We start from the raw sequence: 12183 nt of genomic DNA, 5'->3' as shown, positions 1-12183 counted from the left end.
CCTCACAACTTTTCACCTCACTACAACGAGGAAAATAATAGATGAAAAAAGAACAGTTGAACAAATCAGTTTTATTATAAAAAAAATTAGTTATCGTTATCAATTTAATTTCAACAATAATAATAAGAATAAAATATACCAACGGATTTATATTACATAAATAATGTATGACAAGTCGCGTAGTTGAACGTTATGTTTTTCTTTCATCGAAAGAACACAATCTCACAATCCACCGTCAAGTTCGAATTACAAAAACCTTTTCCACGCTAACGTGGAAAAAACTTTCTAAAGAGAAAGAAAGCCTTTCCGAGCTATAGAGGTGAAAGATATTGTAAACGCCAAAAAAGGCTTAATCCATTCTTTAAAAAAAATAGCTGTTACATAATCGGTTACGAAAATAATTATTATATATTAAAATTCAATTTAGTACATGTAGAAATATTTAGAAAAAATATATCTATCTCCTGTAAAATTCGTTTTCTGTCGCTTACACTAAGTCGGCGGTAATGGCTCGGCTTGAAAAGTAACTTAAGCTCGTGCCATTTATAGGCTAACCCCACTTATCACTGCGCATCAGCTCGTCTACTATACGTGTGATTTGTATAGAGTATTGTCGGTATTCGGCACGCTTGATGCTGGAGTAGCTTCAAGTTTTGCGGTCTCGACTTATCAGTTCTCAAGACATAGAATCAAATCACTAATACAATACAATCTACTAATATTATCAGTAAGTCACTGATAACATTAACAACATAGTCGTTATGTGCTTTGATGCGTGCTGGCAAATTAGCCCCAACACTGATTTGATAAAATATTAAAAGATTACATTGGTGATTAATCAAAATAACTCTGAAATATATGCCCCCTTATAGATAGATTGTTGCTAGAAGTATAGTATGTTTTAGTCTAGATTTTAAAACTTATTTACTTTCGTAGTTATTTACTAAACGATTTCCGTGGTAAGAATCTTGTGACTAATAATTGTTTTAGTCTAGATCATTGATAGGCACAGTACGACCTGAAGGGGTTTAATCCGGCCTGTTAACGACCGCCCTTCTAAAGTATGAGTGTATGGCCCTCGGAAATGTATTTTGACAGCCTCTTCGATATCGACACACAAAGCTAATAATAATAAAAGCTTTATTTCTGAGCTTAAATAACAGAAAAACTTAAATATTAGCCTTATTCTATAGTAAAATTTCTATTTATTTTTGTTTTAACTGTGTAGTATTTTTCTTCTTGTTCTATATAAGAACAGCTTTTTCAGCGGTAAAAGCCTCCTCCACCTCCTTTCTCGGTCTCTAGAGGCTCTACTCCATACTTTGCCTGCTACTCTTACGAGAGAGGTTTACGTTTTCCATGTATTGGATACCAATTCGTTACGGTTTTGGACTATCTCTCGTCCGTAGCTCTTTAGATATGAATATAGCCCATTTCCACTTTAAATGAAGAATTATTTTTCAGCGGTATCTTTAGCTTTGGTCTTCTTCCTTATTATGTTGTTTTTTATTTTATCTTTTAATTTGTAGCCACAATAGCTTCTTTCTAAACCTCTCTGACATATTTTAACTCGTTCTGAGCTCTGCTCAGTTATGTTGTTTTTTAATTTGTCGCCACAATAGCTTCTTTCTAAACCTCTCTGATATATTTTAACTCTCTCTCTCTCTTTCTCTTTCTCTCTCTCTGCTCAGTTAAAGGCTATGTCTGACAAGCGTAAGTTAGGCATAGGAGTAGACATGTTTCCATCACTTTGGTTTATAGTTTGGTAGATTACAAAGTTACATATTATTATATAATTATGTTATATTATATAAATATTTATATATTATTAATATATTATTTTCACTTAGAATGTGTACAGCGTTTGAGAACTGAAGTTTATAGAGATGTAGGAATGTATGTATAAATCAATCGAAAAAATCGATTTAAATATCACATCGCGATAATTTGTAACGAAGAGAGAATCGCTTTAGAGATAACCATTTTAAAACTAATAATAATATGACTAGTAACAAAATAAAAGTAGTAATAAACAAAATAAAATAGGTTCCATTATTATGTTATTGAGTTATCAAAAAACTATACAACAAATAAAAAAAACAACAACAACCAAACAAGGAAAAAGTCGTCTACAACGAAGGGTATCAAAAGCAACGAAACGAAATTTGAACAATTATTCCAAAAACATGAAGCAAAACTCAATTCAAACCCGTTAATAACCGTTTCGATTTATTGATTCTATGGTGTAAATCTCTATGGTTAAATCTTTCGTTGTACGCATCATTCATTTTTACTTAATATACTGTAAATTTTACTTAAAATTAAGACTGCAATAAATTTACTATTTCTTTTTGTAAACTGGTTGAGAGATAAGTTAAAAATAGTACATGCAACGTAAAAAATTGAAATGTGACAGTACCCATCCTATGTAAAATGGACTAAAACATACACACAAAATAACATAACACTACACAATAATAATAAGTAAAAATACTCAAAAGAAAATATATTTTTATATAATTCTGGCTTAAAGTTTGCCCACCTCTGGCCTAGGTCACTTCATCGACCGACCAAAGTTTGTTCCAATTACTTTTTAAATTATAAAGAGCTCTGGGAATTGGCCCAGACTCTCCGTTATAAAATATTCAATACTAACGTATTGTACCTTCGATTAATTCAATATTGTTGAATATTTTGTAACTGGAAGTCACATATCGTATACCTGCTTGTCGTCGTAGCAACGAACGACTTGCCTAAGGCTGCTAACAGATTGACTGCATGTTTGCAGTTAATGCGTGAAGTCGTACTGCTACTCGTACTACTAGTTAATGCGTGCAGTCGTTACAAGGTCATGCAGTCAAGGTCTCGAATAACGACTACACGCATTAACTGCATGCAGTTGAAACCGACTTCATGCAACCGAGATCCATATAAAAACTATGCGGCCCGAAACTCGACAATTAGGACGGTGCTTTTTATAACTATGGGTTTCTAGTTTGCTTTAAGAGGGAGCATGCCAAAAAAGTTTTGACGTTGGCTCCGCCCACATTTGTGAGACAAATATATGCCTGAAGTTCGCGTGACATGCGACAGGAGATGTTGAATTTTGCGCATTAAAAGTACCAAATTCGTTTTAGCGGAATAACTCTAAAACTAAAGCGATTAAAAAAAACGTAGTGACAGTTCTCGATCATGCATAAATATAATTAATTATCTAATTTTTGTCCTAATAACCTGTAGCATTTCGAGGATGAATCGAAAAAATGTGAAAATTAGAGGTCATTTCGTGATTTTTATCTATCGAGGAAACTTTATTGTTTTATGTTTCTAATTAGTGTCTATGCTTGAATATATCGTGTACTTACTCATACAATATTTTATTTTTAACTTTAGGATATACCCATGTAAAATCAAATCGAAGATTAGGAATTTTTCCTCTGCTTCCTCTTAATCTTAAGTGAGATATATGTATATCTACGCTGGAAAGTTAAAACGTCTAACGTGCATAAGGAAAATGTTACAGGAGAGCGATTTAGTTTTTTTTTTTTTGAGAAAAAGAATTTTAACTCCAATTATATTTGTTATATGAATTACTATAAAATTTCAGGTTTTCCATAAAACAAATAAAATTAGGAGTTATAATTTTTTTTCTTATGAAAAGATTACAAAAAAAATATTGTAACGTAGCAAACATAATATGCAAATGAAGCAAAGAAAAGGTTGAGTATGGCTGGCCTATACCCTTTCTCTATAGAAGACCCGGTTCCAACGGTCCAACATATAGTAGGTTGACGATGATGATGTAGCATTTGCTCCGTAACTCCTAAATCGACTTCTTGAAATGTCCATTATTATGGCTTTCTCTTTAGTAGACATATGATCTACAGTGTAGTGCCTCGATTATAGATCACACTGTTCAATCGACAGAGTAATTGTATGCCGTCATACGCTACACCTTTGTCGGCAACAATTTTTTGACATAATCATTAATTATGTATGAGACGATTACATAATATCATTTTTACGACTTCAAACTTATATCTGAGGAATAAGTAATTCTACGTTCAATACCATCATTGTCGACGTTTGTGGGGAGCTGAATGAAGGAGTCGTAAGTTCTATTTTATCTCGGTAGAATCCATTTGGGAAATGAACTTTTTTGCCCTGGAAGTTATCCGGTTGCTCTCGTACTATACTATCTGTATAGTACAAAGAATTTCTAGTTTAATGCCACGTAGTTGGTATGGTTGTCTGGTACATCAAAAAAAAAACTACAAATTAAGGAAACCAATTTTACTTTCGTATATAAAATAAATCGTATAACCATTTTGGGACCATTTCAGGGATGGCCCTGCCTCATGAATACTCATTCAAAAATTTCGGTATTCTTTGATATCATATTAAGTACCGGAAAGGTACCGATTACATTAGCGATCGCCTCGGCGCGATGTCCGCCGATTGTGCGCACGCGCCGCCTACAATAACATCACCATGTTTATTTGTGTTCGCCTCTAAATCAAACAAGCAATGTTAAATAATATAGTGCTGATTAATCCTGAGTATTTTTTTTGTAAACAGTAAACGCTAATTATGTTACTTTTTAAAGACGTGTAAATTTGAATACAAACTGCTTTCATATATGACAAAATTCGGAATCTATTTTACATTCATACATTGTAAATTCTACTTTACCATATATAGTGCTCATTAATCCTGAGTATTTTTTTGTAAACAGTAAACACTAATTATGTTACTTTTTAAAGACGCGTGTAAATTTGAATACAAACTGCATTCATATATGACAAAATTCGGAATCTATTTTACATTCATGCATTGTAAATTCTACCTTACCATAATATCAGTACAGAGTACTAAAAAACCGAACTCAAAAGTCTTAATGACTTCCCCTAGTTTGCCACCCTTAGAAGTGGAATATATTTTTTTAATTTCAATGGGACAACATCTGAGGTACCCCCTCTTTCCAACAAAAAAAGAATCATCATAATCGATTCATAGGAGTTATCGCGTAACATGCATACAAAAAAAAAACACAGCCTAATTGAGAACCGCCTCCTTTTTTTTAAACCGGTTAAAAAGGTATTTTGTGTTAATTTTAGCATATGCTAAAACATTGATAACGAATACCTCTTTCGAACACTGAATATGCCAAACAACCAAATTACCTGACCTCAAACTAGGGCCATTCCTTGAACCTACTACGAGTGACAGTGCAACGGAAGATACTCAGTCTTTTAAGGCCTTTTAAAAAACCTCGACTAATTTTCAACACCTCACGACTGGTCTAGTCTTTTAACCCTCAAGTCTAGAGTCACAAGACTAAAACTGAAGACTAATTCGAGTCGAAGTCTTTTAACCCTAGGAAGCTTAAAAGACTTATAGGACTAAAACGACTAAAAAGGCTAAAACGACTAGCGCCTTATAGCCTCGGGAGTCGCGAGTCATGAGCCGTATGGCGTGATTTTATTTCTACCCACAAGGTATTTATTTTACGATTTTTATTATCAGTAAATAAACGTGATTATCATCACATCATTTTTATTTATAAACTTCGGGTTTACTAAGACATAAAATAGGTATAAGTCCTTTGCAAACAACTCGAGTCGTTTAAGCCTTTCAAGTTGTTCAAGTCGTTTAAGTCTTTTAAGTCTTTTAGTATAACGGCTGAGTCTTATTAATAAAAAATCGAACCCCCAGTCTTAATTTTAGAGTCGAGTCCTGTAAAATGGAGTCGAGTCGTTATAAAACGCCTTAAAAGACTTGAGTCTTTCATCACTTAGTCCAGAACACTAAAATCTGGGGGTCAACTTTTGTGCTCCGTCTGACATCCGTCCGAAACAATTACTGTCAAATAAGTAATACACGATCAAATCAAAAAGACAATGTCAAGTATGAATCTTCGTTCGCATCATGCGTCATTTAATTTCGTTGAGTATTATTTATTTCAGAGTAATTATTTCAGACGGACGTCAGACGGAGGACGGGAATAGACCCCAGAACTAATTTAGAGTCAAAATACAAAACTACGAATCTGCAAATTCACAACGCAGGAAACTGCGACGTGAATTGCTGCGACGCGATTTCGTGCAGCAAAGCATCTCAGTGCCACGGTTCGGATAACCATTCCTTCGACCATCGTCAACCGTACTGAACGCATTTTATAAACTAGGCAGGTGGATCGTTAAAAGAGTGTTGCACTGCAGTTATTGATAAGAACGTATAGGAAAAAAACACAAAGAAGATTAACTCTTGCAAATTCTTGCGATGCGTCGTGCGAGCTCGTAGATTTCTGCGATGCGACGTCGCATCGCAGTTTTGTGTTTCGACAATTTGAATATTAGCAGGACGCAAAATAAATCTTACGCAGCCAATACTGCACCCGTTTTTTGTTGAAAGTTAAACGTATTGTATACTTTTAAAGTTTGTTTTTAACTCCATTTCCAAGTAAGTTAGCCACCATACTTATCGACACGGAATCACAATGAGTAACGGGACGAACAAGTGCGCCTCAGAACTCACAGTGCCACTCAGGACTTTAGATCGCAAAGATCTGTAGCACGATAGGGCGCGACTTGCACGAAAGCGACATAAAGCGCGAGATATTGCTGTTCTCGCATTGACATCTCGCGCTTTATCTGGCGCAAGTCGCGCCCTATCGTACTAGCCCTACTGAGGGGCACTGCCACTGCGCCTTTCACCCAGAGACAAAAGTTGACAAGTCCTATGCTGCCCTGTCAAACCAAAACACTGTAATATCAAAAACAGCATTATGAGAAAAAGCTACGTAAGGGATTTTTCGATTTTTTGTAATTTTTGAAGTTAATAACATAATAATCTCAGTACAGAGTACTAAAAAACCGATCTCAAAAGTCATTCATCCTCTAGTTTTCCACCCTTAGAGTTGGAATATTTTCAAATTTCAATAAGACCACTTCTGAGGTACCCCTTTTTCAATAAAAAAAGAATCGTTAAAATCGGTTCACAAACGCCGTAAAAGTTAAAGTTATGACGTAACAAACATACAAAAAAGCATACAATCGAATTGAGAACATGCTCCTTTTTTTAAGGCCGGTTAAAAAGATACATTTAAATTACGTTGTACGTTAGACATTAAAGAAATCTATCTAGCCATTATAAGTTTTCTTTGGAAAAACTAATAAATTTCTTTTTCCTTGATAACAGTCGAAAGGTTCTTGTTGTTATGAAATTATAAAACATTGTATTGAGTTTTGCAGTTTTGTGTTCTGCAATCAATTACAATAACCGTCTTTTTCAACTATTATACATTCGATGTCTTTCTACTTTTACAACATACAGTTTCCTGTTTCCGAGGCTACAAGCCCACGGCATGTGGGTGGTTGTAGTTTGGACTACGCGCCCACGCCCGTTCCACTTCGGCAATATGCAATGTTATTTAATATCAATGCAATACTGAATTGATCGTTTTGGTCATTCGTTTATTTAGGACTTGTTTCGGGTACTGGTTTCTAATCTGGTAGTTTGTAAACGCAGAAATGTAGAAGTGGTTGTTTTAGAAATTATTGTGTTGTAAATGTTGGCACTAAATTCGAAATTAGACGCGAAGGTACGCATTACAGACCTAAGCAGGCATTAAGCTATTGTTGTGATTTCAAAAATAGAAGGCACAATACGCCAGCAAAATTTTTGTTTTGTAATACAAAGTCACGGGACGAACAAATCGTGCGCCTGCTGTTAAGCGTCACGCCTGTCCATAGCAGTTGCAGTACCACTCAGAGCAGTTGCAGAGCCTGTCACCTTAAGACATAAGTTGACAAGTCCCATGTGCCTGTAATTTCCCCAGCACCCTTACCCTTCAAAACATAATCTCAACGAACTCCATTTTTTATTACTTCAATCGTCTCAAATTAACATGCTGAAAACTTTTAGTAGCAGTAGAGTCTCTTGTGAAAGAGTTCGTCCAGGGAAGTATGCCACCTTACCTATTTCTGCCGCCAAGCAGTATAGCAGTATTGTGAGCAATACTGCGTTCCTGTTTTTGAAGGGTAAGGGTGCTGGTACAATTACAGGCACTTGGAGCTTGTCAACTTATGTCCCAGAGTGATGGGCGCAGTGGCACTACCCTTAGATTTTGGCAAATTATGGCTGCGAGTGGCACTATAACTGCTATGAACAGGCGTGTCGCTTACCACCAGGTCTTTACTTGGTATCCTAAAAAAATCTTACATAGACGCGCTGTAAATGAATCGGATGTTAGAAGTCTGTGGTTCTTTTGACGACGGCGGTCGAAGGGCTCACACATCGGTTTTCACGGTGTCGTCATTGAAGAGGTCCCGGATTCGATCCCCGGCCAGGTCAATGTAGGAACTAGCTTTTCTATATTGTTTCGGGTCTGGGTGTTTTTGGTACCGTCGTTTTTTCCGATTTCCATAACACAAGTGCTTTAGATACTGACTTTGAAATCAGAACAACGTATATGATTTTGTCTATTATTATGTGCTGTCATTTTTTAGCAAAATGAGTATTAGTTTTTTTTTACCGTACACACTCAACATAGCCTAGGGAAACCTTGTGTCGCGGGTCCCATGGACACACATAGACAACCACAAATTACACCCAAACTCACGAGAGAAATAAATGTAGGCCATACAAATATTTCTCCCGGCCCGGCAATCGAACCTGGGTCTTCTATACCATACTACCATCTAGACCATCTAGACCATACTGGTCTGCCACGCGGAGGTCCCGGGTTCGATTCCCGAGCCGAGAGAAACATTTGTATGGCCTGCGTTTATTTCTCTCGTGAGTTTGGGTGTGATTTGTGGTTGTCGATGTGTGTGTGTCCATGGCACCCGCGATACAGGGTTTACCTTGTACGGGGCTATGAGCGTGTGCGTTATTATTATATATAATTGTAAATATATTGAACTTCTTTAAATATTTGTAACATTTTGTGTAACCTGCAATTATTGTGAAAGTACCAAATACATTACATTACATTATTAATGTTATTATATGATGTCACAAACAAGTATTCCAATAATTTTTCAACGAATTTCAATAATTATGTTTTCACTTTTGATCATCAATTTATAACTATTTTGTATGCTAATGCATTTAATTTTCGAACAATCTATTGCTTGATTCCTGTCTGCACATGCTGAGTTATAATTATAATATTCCAACCATTAACTGTCACAATTCAAATGTTATAAGCTGCTTAAACATTCTAAAGTAGCTGCATAAGATATATCCAAATTTTGATGATGCTATTAACGTTCTACGTTTACATCTTGATGCATTTAAAAATGTGTCCAAATTGCGTGCTGCTGTTGTGTAGAGTTTTATTAAAATACATTAACAAGTTTTTGGCCTTTCTATGCTATAAACAGTTACCTACCGCATTCTAAACGTCAAAGGTTATGCGAATGTAGAGTGCGTTCAGTTAGTAATGGTTAATAACAGTTTAAAACAATTTGACTGCGATAATTTGCTTACTTTCCATCAGCTGATATGAAGGTCAAATGGGCATTTAATTTAAAATAATTTTTAATAACCTTTTTTATAACAATAAAACCAACCTCAAAAGATCGTAGAATTACATCTATTTGCCAAGTTTTATTGAAATTGGTTACCGGAAGTGTGCGAACCCGAATTCATTCCTTAGTTTGTTACACTTGGAGGTGGAATATTTTCTTCAAATTAAAACGGGACCAATACGGAGGTACCCTCTTTCCAACAAAAAAAAAATCATCAAAATCATCGTACAAATCGCGGAGTAATAGCGTAACATACACGCATTAATACAGTTGAATACAATATATATTAAGAACCTCGTCCTGTTTTTGAAGTTGGTTAAAAATTAATTCCTTAACCCATTATACATAATTGATGACCTCGGTGTGGTCCAACGGTTTGCATTAAGAACGCTGCATAAGGAAGTCCCAGGTGCTATTCCCGGTACGACCAATTTGGGAAATAAACCTTTTCGAAATCGGTGCCCCAGAATTAATTTCGTTGTTCTGATACTCATAGTACAGGGAATTTTCTAGTATCAGACCAGCTGATTGGTGTGATTGACAGTGCAGAAAATTCTCATTGAAACCAAATAATTAATGTAGTGTGGTGTAGGCAGGAATCTCCCCTAAGAAGATGGTTTAGACTTATAAAATGCCGCATTCGGGGGTTGAAACTACAGATATTTTGAGGTTTATACAAATAACTTAGAGTACAATGACAACTTGGGAAATATCTAGTAATTATATGGTCTGTGGGAAACATGTATTTATACATAAGGCGCACTATAAGTTTCCGGAACTGGCCACTTACATAAACAATATTTAAAAAGAAATACAACATTTGAAAATGGAACTCTTTGGCTGTAGAATACAGTTTGTTTCATCTGACTGTCACTTGTTGTTACATTGTGGCGTCATTTTAGAAATTGGTTGTCTACATCGCCATAGATTTAACTCGTTTTTTTTTTTAATTATCGATGCTGTGCGCCGTATAATCTAAACAGACAGGCATGTGACATACCATGACATGCGGACATCTTTACTATATAATACTACACAAACATTTGGTGTGAAAAAGCTGTGCTCTCGGTGGATCCTACACAATTTGACTGAGGCTCAAAAAACGGATCGCGTCACTTGGTGCATTGCCATGCTTACCAGAAGGGGCATCAAATTTGGCGTGGGACATAGTAACAGGTGACGAAACATGGATTTATAGTTACGATCCCAAAACAAAGCAGCAATCGAGCGTATGGGTCTTTCGAGATGAGCCGAAACCAATCAAAGTGGCGCGCGTGCAAAGTGCCTCTAAACGGATGATTCCTTCTTTTTAGACACGATTCCTTCACTGGACACGTGGCTAGTGTTGCTTTGGAGAATCGTTGTACCGTGAATAGTGATTGGTACACGACCATTTGTTTGCAGGAAGTTATTGACAAACTTCGTAAAAATAACCGTAAACGCCGTATCATCTTGCACCACGATAATGCCAGTTCTCACACGGCCAGACAGATAAATGAATTTTTGAAAGTGAACAACGTTGACCTTATGAGGCATCCCGCATACAATCCCGACCTGGCACCTTGTGACTTTTATTTATTTCCAAAAATTAAGAACCGTTAGTTACGCGGTCAACGATTTTCATCACATGAAGAGGCTGTCGAAGAGTATGAAAAATATGTTTCAGAGATTGTCATGGGGGAGTGGCATAAATTTTATCAAAATTGTTTCATTCGTATAAATAAGTGCATTAACGCTGACGGGAAATATTTTGAGAAACAATAAATTCATTTCTGACCAATTATAGTATTTTTTTTCTTATTCATTCCGGAAACTTATTGTGCCCCCCACGTATTTTGCTTAATATTCTGCTGAGCCTACAGGGTGATATACTGTTACCTAGCATAACAAAACCTTATTAATAAGCTCGTTTCCATGGTAATAATAACAAAGGTGCCAGTCAACCACACCAATTACCTAATCTGAAACTAGAAAATTCCCTATACTATGAGCATCAGAATAACGAAATTAATTCCGGGGCATTACCCAGAACACCCAGACCAAAACCAATTTAGAAAAGTCCGTTTCCTAAATTGGTCTTCCTAATCCAGCGCTCACAGTGTTAACAGCTGGGCCACCGAGGTCATTGAAGCCTATCATACACGGTCAATCACTTTTATAAGTTTCCATTTCTAAATTCGATTAATTGTCATGACCTATTCCAAAAGTTGATCTGATCACCTAAGGAGGTCTACAAAGAACCCACTTTAGTACACGATTGACACCATTTCGTGGTAATATCCGTCGATAACACTACAATGGTTGTTGTTGCTTGAATAGACAAACACAGCAAATGAATAGAATAGTTTCCTTACGGAAATTATGTGGAATTGAATAAAGAAATCCATTGTGTGAATGTTGACTGTTTGGAAAAAGTTAAAGGAGTCTAGATTCTTAACCAATTACTAACGAAAACTAAACACAATGTTCTAATATTTGTTTTTATTCATGACAATAAACTTAAGGTTAAAAATGTTATCGTAAATAATAATGTATCAGATTATCACACCAATTACCTTTTTTATGATACCAAATTACGGGACGAACAAGTACTGTGCCAGCAGTTGTAGTGTCACTCAGAGCTTTAAATCGCAGAAATCTGAGGAAC

General features: G+C 35.8%; 1 protein-coding gene across 3 annotated transcripts in view; it reads left to right on the top strand.

The window, feature by feature from the left end:
* Positions 1 to 12183, top strand: part of LOC113230335 (kinesin-like protein KIF21B) — a 138511-nt gene that overhangs the window by 20560 nt on the left and 105768 nt on the right. The window lies entirely within an intron of this gene.

Source organism: Hyposmocoma kahamanoa, unplaced genomic scaffold, assembly GCF_003589595.1.
Source record: "Hyposmocoma kahamanoa isolate Upper Pololo Valley unplaced genomic scaffold, ASM358959v1 63, whole genome shotgun sequence".
NCBI lineage: Eukaryota > Metazoa > Arthropoda > Insecta > Lepidoptera > Cosmopterigidae > Hyposmocoma > Hyposmocoma kahamanoa.
This window is presented reverse-complemented; position numbering and strand designations above follow the sequence as displayed.